At 35.9% G+C, this 12,264-nt stretch overlaps 1 protein-coding gene across 1 annotated transcript in view; it reads right to left on the bottom strand.

Annotated features, from left to right (window-relative positions):
* NEGR1 (neuronal growth regulator 1) overlaps positions 1–12,264 on the bottom strand; it is an 848,329-nt gene that overhangs the window by 285,688 nt on the left and 550,377 nt on the right. The window lies entirely within an intron of this gene.

Raw genomic sequence — 12,264 nt, forward strand, 5'->3', positions numbered from 1 at the left:
GGTACATATTGACTTTTATACAGTGTAAGCTAGCAAGCTGACACTTAACCTAACTAAACGTTGCTTTTCTTTTGGGAAAATTCCATACTCATTCTCAAGGTTTCAAGCTAGATGGCTTGATAAGTTTAGAGGCACATTAAACGATTGCTGCATTTCAGTTTCCAAAATTATTAAATTTTTAAGGGAGGCACACTGTATGTATTATATATAATCTATCCAATAAATTTTAAGAAAAAAATATGGTTCTGAAACTAAGGGTTAAGTAGTGGTAAAAACTAAGCTATCTTTATTTTTTAATATTCTAGGGAAAATATTCTTATTTGACTAAAAATCACACTAGAGTACAAATATAAGGGCATAATCCAAAATGAAAAAAATACTTGCAAATGAATGAAATTTGGAAAAAAGAGAATCCCTTCTGAAATAATAGATTTTTATTTATTTGAAAGCAGAGACTCAGGCAGGAGGGATCCTGATTATCAGAGATGGGGTGGAGGAAGAATGAGCTTATGTGAATTTCTGCGGTGGGAGGGGAGGCTCTTCTCCCTCCTTATACAAGCCCTGAAAAATCACATTTCAGTATATACCAAAGAGAACTGGAAAATGATACAATGATTCCCTTAAACAGTCTGTTTTCAAAAGTCAACTTTATTTTTGTTTTTAGTCTACTCTCTTGCCAAAACAATTGTATGGCTATAGAAGTTAGAAAACTAGTAAAAAGACTCAATTTTATCTGAACAAAGCAAAATAAAATACAGTTATGGTGCTCCAAATCCAAAATCTATGTCAATTAACAAAAAAATATTTTTCCTTTGGGCTCCCTTGTCTGAGCCAGTATCAGTCACTATACTGTTTGTACTCAGGTAGCTATGATTTTGTTAATTGAAACCTGGAGTGTTTAGAATATATATGATTACATCATTTCTCCATTTTTTACCTGGCTGCTCCTAAATTGTAGATAGTGAAGAGTTACACTTCTAAGATGATAGTTGGCTGATATATTAATTCAGTCACACAGAGGTGAGTTTACAAAAGTAGCTATTGTCCTCAAATCCATATTCTTAAAATCTGATTTTATAACTATTTTCTTAGCTCAACCTAATGCCCTTATCTGACTCTATACATTAATATAATATTGATTTTCTATTGTTTCCTTCTTTTTATCTTATTTTCACCCTTATAATGAAGATTAGTTAGGTTTAAACATGTCTATAAAAACTATTGAAATATAGGGAGGACAAAATCCTTACTCACATCCAAGAATTTTTAGAGTGTAATTTGAATTATAAAGTAAAGGGATATTAAATGAAAATTAAAGTATGGGTAAAACTGATATACCATGACTAAATAACCTAGTCAGGCAGGTAAAATGAAGCCTATCATGTGTGAAAAGGTAAAAAACTGTGAAACTTTGTAAAAACAGATTTACTAGGTTCTAATTTGTTTTCAATATTAAAATGTTACATGAACATTCCTATTTCACATCTATTGAATATTTGTTCCTGGAAGGGGTATGTGTGTGTGTGTGTGTGTGTGTGTGTGTGTAATTAATTGTCTAAAACAGCACTGAAGGATAGCTTTTAGCTTTGAGTTTCTGATAGGGATCACAGGCTATGAGGGGTCTTTTATAATCTGCTTTCTCTCTTCTCCTTATTTAGTTCTTCTTTCTGCTGCCTGGATTCTTTATTCTTCAGTTCACCCTGATAACTTCTTTCTTCTTCTAGGGTCTCTGATTAAGCAGTATGTCCTCAGAGAAACTTTTCCTGATTTAGTCACTACTCAATCTAGTAACTCCGTGTTACTTCCAAAAATACATCAAAAAAGCCTGCGCATGGCATAAACATGTTTGCTATTACTTATTTAACCACAAACCACTTTTAAAACACTTATCTTTCTGTTATACTATGAATTTTTGATATAGAGGGTCCTGGAGTGGCTCAGTCGGTTGAGCTTCCAACTCTTGGTTTCGGTTCAGGTCATGATCTTAGGGTCCTGAGACAGAGCCTGGAGTCAGGCTCTATTCTCAGTCGAGAGACTGCTTGAGATTCTTTCCCTCTCCCTCTATCCCACTCTCGGCTTGTGTGTCCATGCTCTCTCTCAAATTAATTATTCTTAAAAAATATATATATCCTGTGTGAGGTGCTTGGGTGGCTCAGTTTATTAAGTGTCTGCCTTCAGCTCAGGTTGTAATCCCGAGATCCTGGGATCCAGCCCTGCAATGGGCTCCCTGCTCCATGGGGAGCCTCTCTCTTCTACCTCTGCTTGCTGTTCCCCTTGCTTGTGTTCTCTCTCTGAATAGATGAAATCTTTAAAAAAAATCCTGTGACTTAAAAGGTTACATCTTATTCTATATTTAATATGGTCTCTATGCACATTTGTTGACTATGTCATTAAAGAAAAACAACACGATAGAAAGTCCAGAAAATATGACATTTCATTAGAAATTAATTTTCTTATTCAAACAATTGTTATCCATGACACCATAAATAAAAATAGTATTTATCTTTTATTGATTCCTTATTATGGGTAATGTACCATGATAAATGCTTTTTTCTCTTTTTTTAAAGATTTATTTATTTATTTTAGAGAGTAGGGGCGAGGAGCAGAGGTAGAGAGAATCTGAAGCAGACTCCCTGCTGACTGTGGGGCCTGACTTGGGGCTTAATCTCACAATGCTGACAACATGACCTGAGCTGAAATTGAGTCAAACACTTATGTGACTGAGCCACCTAGGCACTATGATAAATGCTTTTCATTATGAATTCCTCAGCTAACCTTAGGTCAATGCATCAGGTAGGTTCTATCATATGGAATAAGATTCTATATGGTTAAAGAAGTTAAATATCTTGTTAATGGGCCCAGTGTTGGATATGAAAGTCAGAATTCCAAAACCTACAGGCCTGATCTGTACGCCACTGAAATGCTGATTAGTTTTCTCACTTGTAAATGGTAATAATAAAAATGCTTATTTACTGCAAAAACTAAATTAGGCCATATATGTGTAATCCTTGCTCTCAGGACTATAAAGCATTATATGGATATTGATTTAATCTCTGAATTATCAGTTTCCCATAGCTGCCATAACAAATGACCACAAATTTACTGGATTAAAACCATCCAAATTTATTCTCTTATAGTTGTGTAGGCCAGAAGAAGTCCAGAATAGGTCCATGGTAACTAGAATAAAGGGTCTTCCAAGGATATTTGTGTCCTAATTTTTGGAGTCTGTGATTCCGTTAGCTTTCATGGAAAAAGGAACTTTGCAAATGTATGAAGTACATTGTGTTAAAGAGACTATGATAAAAGGCTTAGTCTCATCATATGAGTCTTTAAGTGTAGTTTGTGGAAGAGTGGGTCAGTGAGATGTGACATGAGGAGTCACCACCACTGACTTTGAAGACGAAGGAAGTGGAACACAAGCCAAGGAAAGCTGTGTCCTCTAGAAACTGGGAATGGCCCTCAGCTGACAGCAAAAAATTGATTCTCCTCCAGAACTAAAAAAAGAACACAGACTGTCAATACTTTCCTTTTAATCTGGTGAGACCAGTATCAGATTTCTGAACTACAGAAGTGTAAAATAGAAGTGTTTTAAGCCACTAACTTTGTAGTGATTTGTTACAGCAATGATACAGAATTAATTCAGGGTCTCCTTGTACTGTCAGCAGTGCAGGATTCCTTTCTGTAGGCTCGTTTACTCATTTGGGATGCTGGGAGAATTGTTTCTTGCTACAGTGGTACCGAGAACCTCATTTCCTTGGTGGAAGGCCACTCTTAGCTTCTAGAGGTCCCCTCATAGCCCCTTCCTTCATCTTCCAAGCCAGCAAATGGTGGGTTAAGTCCTCTCTCACTTTGAATCCTCAGGGCTTCTTCTCCAAGTGCATCTCTCTGAAGGGCTCTTCTGTCTTCTCTTCTACTTTTAAGGACTCCTGTGCTTCAATTGAGTCCATCTGCCTAATCCAAAATAATCTTCTCATCTTTAGTTCTTAACTTCAATCGCATCTACAAAGTCTCTTTACCATGTAAGGTAACATAGTCACAGTTTCCAGGGATTAGGACATGGATATCTCTGGGGCCATTATCCCGCCAACCACACTTGTTCAGTAAACTTGTAGTTATTTTGCACATACAAATTGTGATCTGCCTAGAATTTTCAAAGACAGCAGGATAAGAAAATGTGTGGTCAAATTGATGCAGTTGCTGAGTTCATTAATACCTCTGAAAAATATGAGTGAAGTTCAGAAAAATAAATTTAATTAAGACATTCTTTTGGAAGCTAATGCTTTTCAGGAGGACGTACTGCAAACCTAACAGGTAATGTGATTCGGGGAAGTGTTGTTAGAGCACAGAAGTAGTACAGTTTGAAGAAGCAATTAGAGGAGGGTGTATGGCAGATAAAATCATGGAAGCCACCTACTGAAATGATTGCAACAGGGGTTTCAGAAGCAAACAAAAACAACCAGTAAATAAATAGCTCAGCATTTTGATTTGTTTTTTTTAAGTATGTATAATAGTCCACCAGACAGTAATGAAGGGAAGTTCTAAAGTCAGCTCAGAATCAGTTCCTTCCTGCCTGCCTGGCTCCTTTCCTTCCATTCAAATGACATTATTTGTGCCACGATCACTGACCAGTGAGCAAAACTGTTTTCATTTCAAAGAGCTTATAATTTACGATGGAAACAAAAATATAAGCAGGCAATTTCAGTAAAGTGATAATTATATTTGGAGTAAATATAGATACTATGCTGTCATAATTGTGCTTGTATAACTTTAAGAAAAAATTTGAAAAATGTGTTCAGGCCAGAGCATTCTTATAGTGGAAGGACTTGCATGCCTTTGAAGGAACATGTCTGCCCTTTAACTTCAAGAATAATTACAATGCTATACGTAAAAGACTATAACAAATTTGAATATATATTTTTAAAGATTTTATTTATTTATTTGACAGAGAGAGAGACAGATCACAAGTAGGCAGAGAGGCAGGCAGAGAGAGAGAGGAGGAAGCAGGCTCCCTGCTTGAGCAGAGAGTCCGATGCGGGACTCGATCCCAGGACTCCGAGATCATAACCTGAGCCGAAAGCAGAGGCTTTAACCCATTAAGCCACCCAGGCACCCCACAAATTTAAATATTTTGAAATACTGTATTTTAAAAGAACTCTGGAATTCTGCTCCCAGTTACATTAAAGAATAAAGATCAAACCTCCTTCCTTGCCATAAGCCACTAGAGAAATGGATAGAATATATAAAACAACTCATTGCAGACACTGGACAACAGGCTGAACAAGACTGTGATCCCTGAAGCGAACAAGGTGACCATAACTTTCTATCTAGAGGCAATTTTCACCTCCCTGTGCCCAGTGATATTGTTGACTTGAGCAAAGAAAAGCTGGAATTCCAGCAGGCCACGGGGCCCGAGTGTTAGTAGTACAGAGTTTTAGAGAGAAGGAACACATGGTGACAGAAAACGAACCAACCAACTTATCAAACAAACAAAAAAAAACTATAGAAATCTATACGTGCTTCCTTGTCTTTACTGCAGATGAGGCTGTACATGCATAGGGAGAAATCCCAAACTGGGAAAGAATGACTGGAGAATTCGTAAGCTGAACAATTCCTAGAGCTTGAACAAGTTGAGGAGATATTTGATCTCTGACCAGAATAGGCAGGCCTCTGTAATTATTCACTGAAGGCTCCAGAGTCTTAGTAGTGGGACTTTAAAAAAAAGCTGGAGCAAAGACTCTTTTAGACTTGTTCTTTAAAGCTTAAAAACAGGGTTCAATGGACCAAAATTATCTCTAAATTATACAGCTTAACATAGGAAAAAGGAAGGACATTTTTAAAGGAATAAAATACACCCTAGACAACCAACAAGCTAACAATGCAATGTTTAATAGCCAGTTTAAAAAATTACTACATATTCAAATAAGCAGGAAACTGTGAACAATAACTAGGAGAAAAATCAGTCAATAGAAAGAGATCTAGAAGTGACAGAATTGATAGAACCATCAGACAAAGATGTTAAAATAGCCCCCACTATAACTATGTTCAAGTATTTAAGGTAAAGTGTGAATATAATAAGGAAAGAAATGGAAAACAGGAAAAAAAATAATCCAGTGAAAACTCCTGACAGAAACACAAACTATCTCAGATGAAATATCAATTGGCTAAAAATAACAGCAGATTAGACACTGAAGAAAAAAAGATTAAACTTAAAAGCATAGCAAGAGTATTTAGTATAAATCCAACCTGATATACTACATATGAGGAAAGAGAAGTGACTATTTTTCAGACTAATCTGAAAATATAACCCAGTTGACAACAGTACAACCTCAGAATAAAAGTCTAAAATTGGTTCTGTAAGCTTCAACCTTAAGAAGCTAGGAAAATGACAAAACCTAAAATGAATAGAGTTCTGAAAATAATAGTGAAACTTAGCCAAGTTAAAAATGGACAATCAGGGGTGCCTGGGTGGCTCAGTGAGGTAAAGCCTCTGCCTTCGGCTCAGGTCATGACCCCAGCGTCCCTGGGATGGAGCCCTGCATTGAGCTCTCTGCTCTGTGGAGATCCTGCTTCCTCCTCTCTCTGCCTGCCTCCCTGCCTGCTTGTGATCTCTCTCTCTCTCAAATAAATAAATAAAATCTTGAAAAAAAAAAAAAAAAGGGACAATCAATAGAGAGAATCAATGAAACCAAAAGCTAATCTCTCAAAAGATCACTGAAAAGGAAAAACAACCAGACTGATAAAGAATAAAAAGAAAGACCACACAACTCACCAATAGCAGAGATGAAAAAGAGGACATTACTACATTTATAAGAACAACTGAATGGCTACTAAGGAAATATTAAGAAAAAAAAAACAACACCTACCATTTAACTCAAGAATTTAGATGACATGGGCAAATTCCTTAAAAGACATGAATCTTCTAAATGATTCGAAAGAAAAGGTAAAATCTCAATATTCAATACACATTCAATGAAAAGAAATTGAATTTGTAATTTAAAAAATTACCAACAAAGAAAACTTCAAGATCATGTTTATTAAGATTTTAAGAAAAGAATAATACCATGCATACAAAATTTTCCTGAAAATGAAGGAGGGGGAAATTCCCCAGTTCATTTTATCAGGCTAGCATTATCCTTAATATCCAACTAAAGATGCCAACCCCCCCCCCCACAAAACCTTATAAACATTGACACAAAAATATTGTGACAAATATTTAGTAAACTAATCCAGTAATACTTAAAATGATAATACACCATGACCAAGTGTGGTTTATCCCAGGTTTGAGAGGCTGGATGGACAACTAAAAAAAAATTAAACAATGTAATTCACTACATTAAGAAGAACAACAATTTTAGTATATGTGCTGCCGAAGCGAGCACAAGAAGAACAACAAAAATATACAAATATCTCTAGATAAATCACTGAAAAAATTCAATAGCTGTTCAAGGTAATAAAAGTTTCAGGAAACTGAGAATTGTATGGTACTTTCTCAATCTGATAAAAACTTTTATGAAAACCCTACATCTGACCTCATATAGAATGACGTAAGGGTAAACAGTGTCTCATCCAAGATGAGGATCAAGGCAATACTGTCCACTCTGATCCCTATCTCATATCTTATACATAAAGTAACGCAGCTATCACCACTGACCTAAATGTGAATCACAAAACTGTAAATATTCTAGAAGAAAACAAAAGAGAGAATCTTTACGACCTTGACTTGCCCTAAGAATTCTCAGATATGACACCGGGAGCACAGGCCATACAAGAAGATACTGATAAACTGGATTTCATCAAAAGTAAATAATGTTTGCTGTGCAAAAAGCACCATTAATTAATGGCAAGCCATGTAATGGGTGAAAACCTTGTAAATTACATATTAGATAGAGGACTTGTATCCAAAATATATAGGAACTCTCAAAATTCAGTAAAAATGTACCACCTAATAAGGAAATGGGCAAAACATTTAGATACACTTTATTAAATAAAAATACTTAGACAGTAAATAGGCATGTCAAAAGATAATGAACAGGTTAGTCATTAAGAATATCAGGAAAAAAATAAAAATTAGATTCTGTTGCATAAATATTAGAATGGCTAAAACAAGCAAACAAAAATGGATTAGTGCTGGCAGAAACACCGTATCTACAGCTCTCCTACATTGTTGGTGGGAAATGTGAAATGATGCAGTCCTTCCGGAAAATAGCTTACCAGTGTATTGACCATGTTACTTAGAAATCTCACGCCTAAAAAAATGCACACAAAGGCCTGTATACAGATGTTTACATTATTATTTTAAGTTTTTAAAAATTTACTTGAGAGAGAAAGAGAGCATGCATGAGTGGGGAGAGAGAAAATCTCCAGCAGACTTGGACAAGCAACAGCGCTCGAGACGGGGCTTTATCTCAGAACCCATGAGATCATGACTTGAGCCCAAACCAAGAGTCTGACATTCAACTAGCTGAACCTCCTAGGTGCCCCTGTTTTTATTAGTTTTATTGACAATTATTAAAAAGTAGAAACAAGCCAAATGTCACTTGAACCAGTAAACAATTAGTAAACAAATTAATTAGTAAACAAACTTTGGTAACTCCATACAATGCAATACTATTTGACAATAAAATTATTCATATATACATAACTCGGATTGATCTCAAATACATTTTGCTAGATGAAAGATGCTAGACTAAAAGGTGACATGTATGGTTTCATATAGAAGACAACATTCTGGAAATAGCAAAACTGTAGAGGTAAAGAATAGATCAGGTTTTGCCAGGATTGGGGGATGTGGACTACAGAAGGGCAGAGTGAAGGAATTTCTTAGAGAGATAAAACTATTCTGTATCTTGACTGCGGGTGTGGAGACATGAGGACTCATTTGTCAAAACTCATAGAATTTTATACTACAAGAAGTGGTTATTTGTGTAAATGTAAAGACAAAAGCCTATTAATATACTACCACACAGCCACTAAAAGGGACAAATTTACAAGATTCGCAATACCAAATATTAGTAAGAATGTGCAGCATGTAGCACAGCTCTCTCTTAAGAAGGCACATCAAAAATCCCTGTTTTTCCAGTGCTTTCAGTCCTACAGGGAAGGCAAGAATTTTAGGAGTATTCTAATTTGGTTCTTGGTTAATCACATTTTAGAAGTTCCATAGAGGTGATGTGAATTACACCTCATTTTGCTATCTGTTGCCTTAGGATTTCAGCTTTAGGTTCCATTTTAGCATCTTATTATATTAGCTTCATGACCTAGGGCTTTCTGTGAATAATACCCTCTCTACTCCAAGCTCTGGCCAGAGAATAGAACTTTGACTTCTTTGGTGTTTAATTATTATTACAAGTTCACATACAGAAATAGTATTCATAAAAGATTACCTGAAGGAAATTCATTCATTTCTTTAGCTATTTAAAATTTTTCTTTTCAGAGTAAGCTGGTATATTAAAAAGCTATACACTTGGACTACTCTATTTTGGTTCCTATTGAATTTCCTTTACCAAACCTTGCTTTGGTGTTATCACTCCAGTCTTCATTGAGAGACAGTATAAGAAAGGCCATATGAAACTTCCTATTACATTTTTATCAGAAAAGTAACTGAGGTCCTGCTGTTATAATCAATGTATCGCCTTTCTGAGGATCCATGGGAGAAATTCTCTGTGCATCTTAGTACCAGGAAAAGCTGTTTCTGACATCCTAATTTGCTTTGATATTATGATCCATGATCTTATAAACTGTTTCTCTTTTTTCTAGGCTGCTAGGAAATTTAAAGTCAAGATAAAGGAAAATATACTTTTGATGTCTCTATGCTTAATGGTGTTTTGAAGATTATTAAGTAATATGTGGACAGATCAGGATGTCATAAATAAGAATAGCCAAAGCTATTTGGAAAATAGCTATATTACATATAATGGAACAGAACTGTGTTAGAATCAAATAGATTAGACAATTTACTATTGGATATTACCATGGAGCCTTTGGATCTTACCTTGTGTACAAACAGAACTATTCACTCAGCATACAGAAAACAAAGAAGCATGGTGTCTAATAGGAAGGCTATAATAATTGGGACGTCATCTCAAGATCATCAAATAACATTTAAGTGAATAAACATGGTGATGCTTCTAAGTCATTTAGCATCTTGGGGAAGTAAATATATATCCACAGTTATTGCAAAATATATTCTTATGGATGGTCTTGTCAGAAAAAGAAAAGAGAAAATAGATACTTTATAACAATAATAGAGAAGGAGGTAATTAAGACTGTGGGCTTCAGAGTAGATGCATTAGGTGTCAGTGATATGGGTCAATTTTTAACTTTTCTCAGGGTCAATTTTGTCATATACACAAAGAAAACAATATTGACTTCAGGGACTATTATGAGCACTGAATGTAAGAATATGTATAAAAGTGGGACATTGGGTAGCTCAGTTGGTTAAGCGTCAGACTCTTGATTTCCACTCAGGTCAAGATCTCAGGGTTGTGAGATCTGTTAGCCCTGCATCAGGCTCTGCCCTGGGTGTGGAGCCTGCTTAAGATTCTCTCTTTCCCTCTCTTCCTGCCCCTCACCCCACCTCTCTCTCTTCCTCTCTAAATAAACAAACAAACAAGTTAAAATTTAGAAAAAAAAGAATATGTATAAAGCCCTGTGCAAAAGTCCTATATTTTTAAAGATTTTATTTATTTAATTGACAGGCAGAGATCACAAATAGGCAGAGAGGGAGGGAGGAAGCAGGCTCCCTGCTGAGCAGAGAGCCCGAAGTAGGGCTTGATCCCAGGACCTGGGATCATGACCCGAGCCCAAGGCGGAGACTTTAACCCACTGAGTCACCCAGGAACCCCATGAATATATATTTTTAAAATATTTTATTTTATTTATTTGAGAGAGAAGAGAGTAAGAGGGAGAGCACAAGTTGGGGGAGCAACAGAGCGAGAGGGAGAAGCAGGTTCTCCACTGAACAGGGAACCCAACGTAGGGCTGGATCCTAGTATCCGGGGACATGACCTGAGCTGAAGGCAGATGCTTAACCAACTGAGCCACCCAGGTGCCCCAAATGAATATTTTTATTGATAAAAATTATTAATAAAAATAAAATTAAAACTATGATGTATTTTCAGTGTGTAGAATGTTTGTATTTAAGAGATAAGAATTATGTTGTCAGATATCACAACATAATTTGATTTTGTTAACCAAAGGCTGTAGAGCCAGAGAAGCAGTTTAATAGTTAAGAAAAAGACAACACGTACGTCTATCCCTGACAGGTAGGGATCTGATTCACAGCATTGTACTAAAAGATCCTTTCTGTCATTAAACAGTTTGGATTATGTGACTATTTTTCTGGCCTCTCTCTATTTGGTGGTTTGAGATGCATTTTCCCTGGAAAACAAGTGATTCCTTTTGTAATGGCAAGTTTAGTCATTATTTGTTCCTTTCAAAATTTAAACAGGAAAAAAAAAAGGGGGGGGGAAGGAAAGTGAGATTACATACTGTACTTTATACTGGGAAGAACTACCCCTCTACCTCCTTCCCAGCCCTACCCCTAAAACACATACTTTCTTCAAGAGGGGTAAATTACAAAAGGGAGTGCTTGCAAAGCAACTGGCTGTTACTATTTATATGGTTGTTTGCAACTAGGCTCTGTTCTGACCAGGTTGAATCCATTTCTTGCTATGTATTATTTACGGATCTATGAACAGAGCCATATGTTACTGGCCTGCACCATGTGAAACCTCTATTATGTTCCATTTGAAAGTATTGTAACTTACCTGAATGAACTCGTCAACATAGGCTATAGTCTAATAAAACTATCTTCTCCAAGTGACAATAGCTACAGTTATAGAAGATTCAATCGGGTATGAGGAAATACTGCTTACACTTCCACTGTGCCTGCAACCCACTGTATGGCTTTATCTATATGTCCCTCGACAGATTTGTTCCTTATTTTTGCACCTGCAAAACATGAATTATTTTGTTCCTAGAGTCACTTTTGTTGAGTAAACTCCATTTACAGACACTCTTTCTTTTCTGTCATGTGAAACAGCCCAGTGCCTATATAGGTCTGCAGAGCTAATCTTAATTAGGTGCCATAACTCTCCTGAGTGTATATGTATTTTTTAATTTTTCATCAAAGCCAAAGACTTAACCTACCACTATTTTTTAAAGCTGTGCTTAATATAAAATAGTACTGTGTTCCAGAAAAAAAAAATCTTCAACAAATGTTTTTAGCAAACATCATTGAATATTATTGGCTGAATTGTGTAA

This window comes from Mustela nivalis, assembly GCF_964662115.1.
Source record: "Mustela nivalis genome assembly, chromosome: 10".
NCBI classification, from domain to species: Eukaryota; Metazoa; Chordata; class Mammalia; order Carnivora; family Mustelidae; genus Mustela; species Mustela nivalis.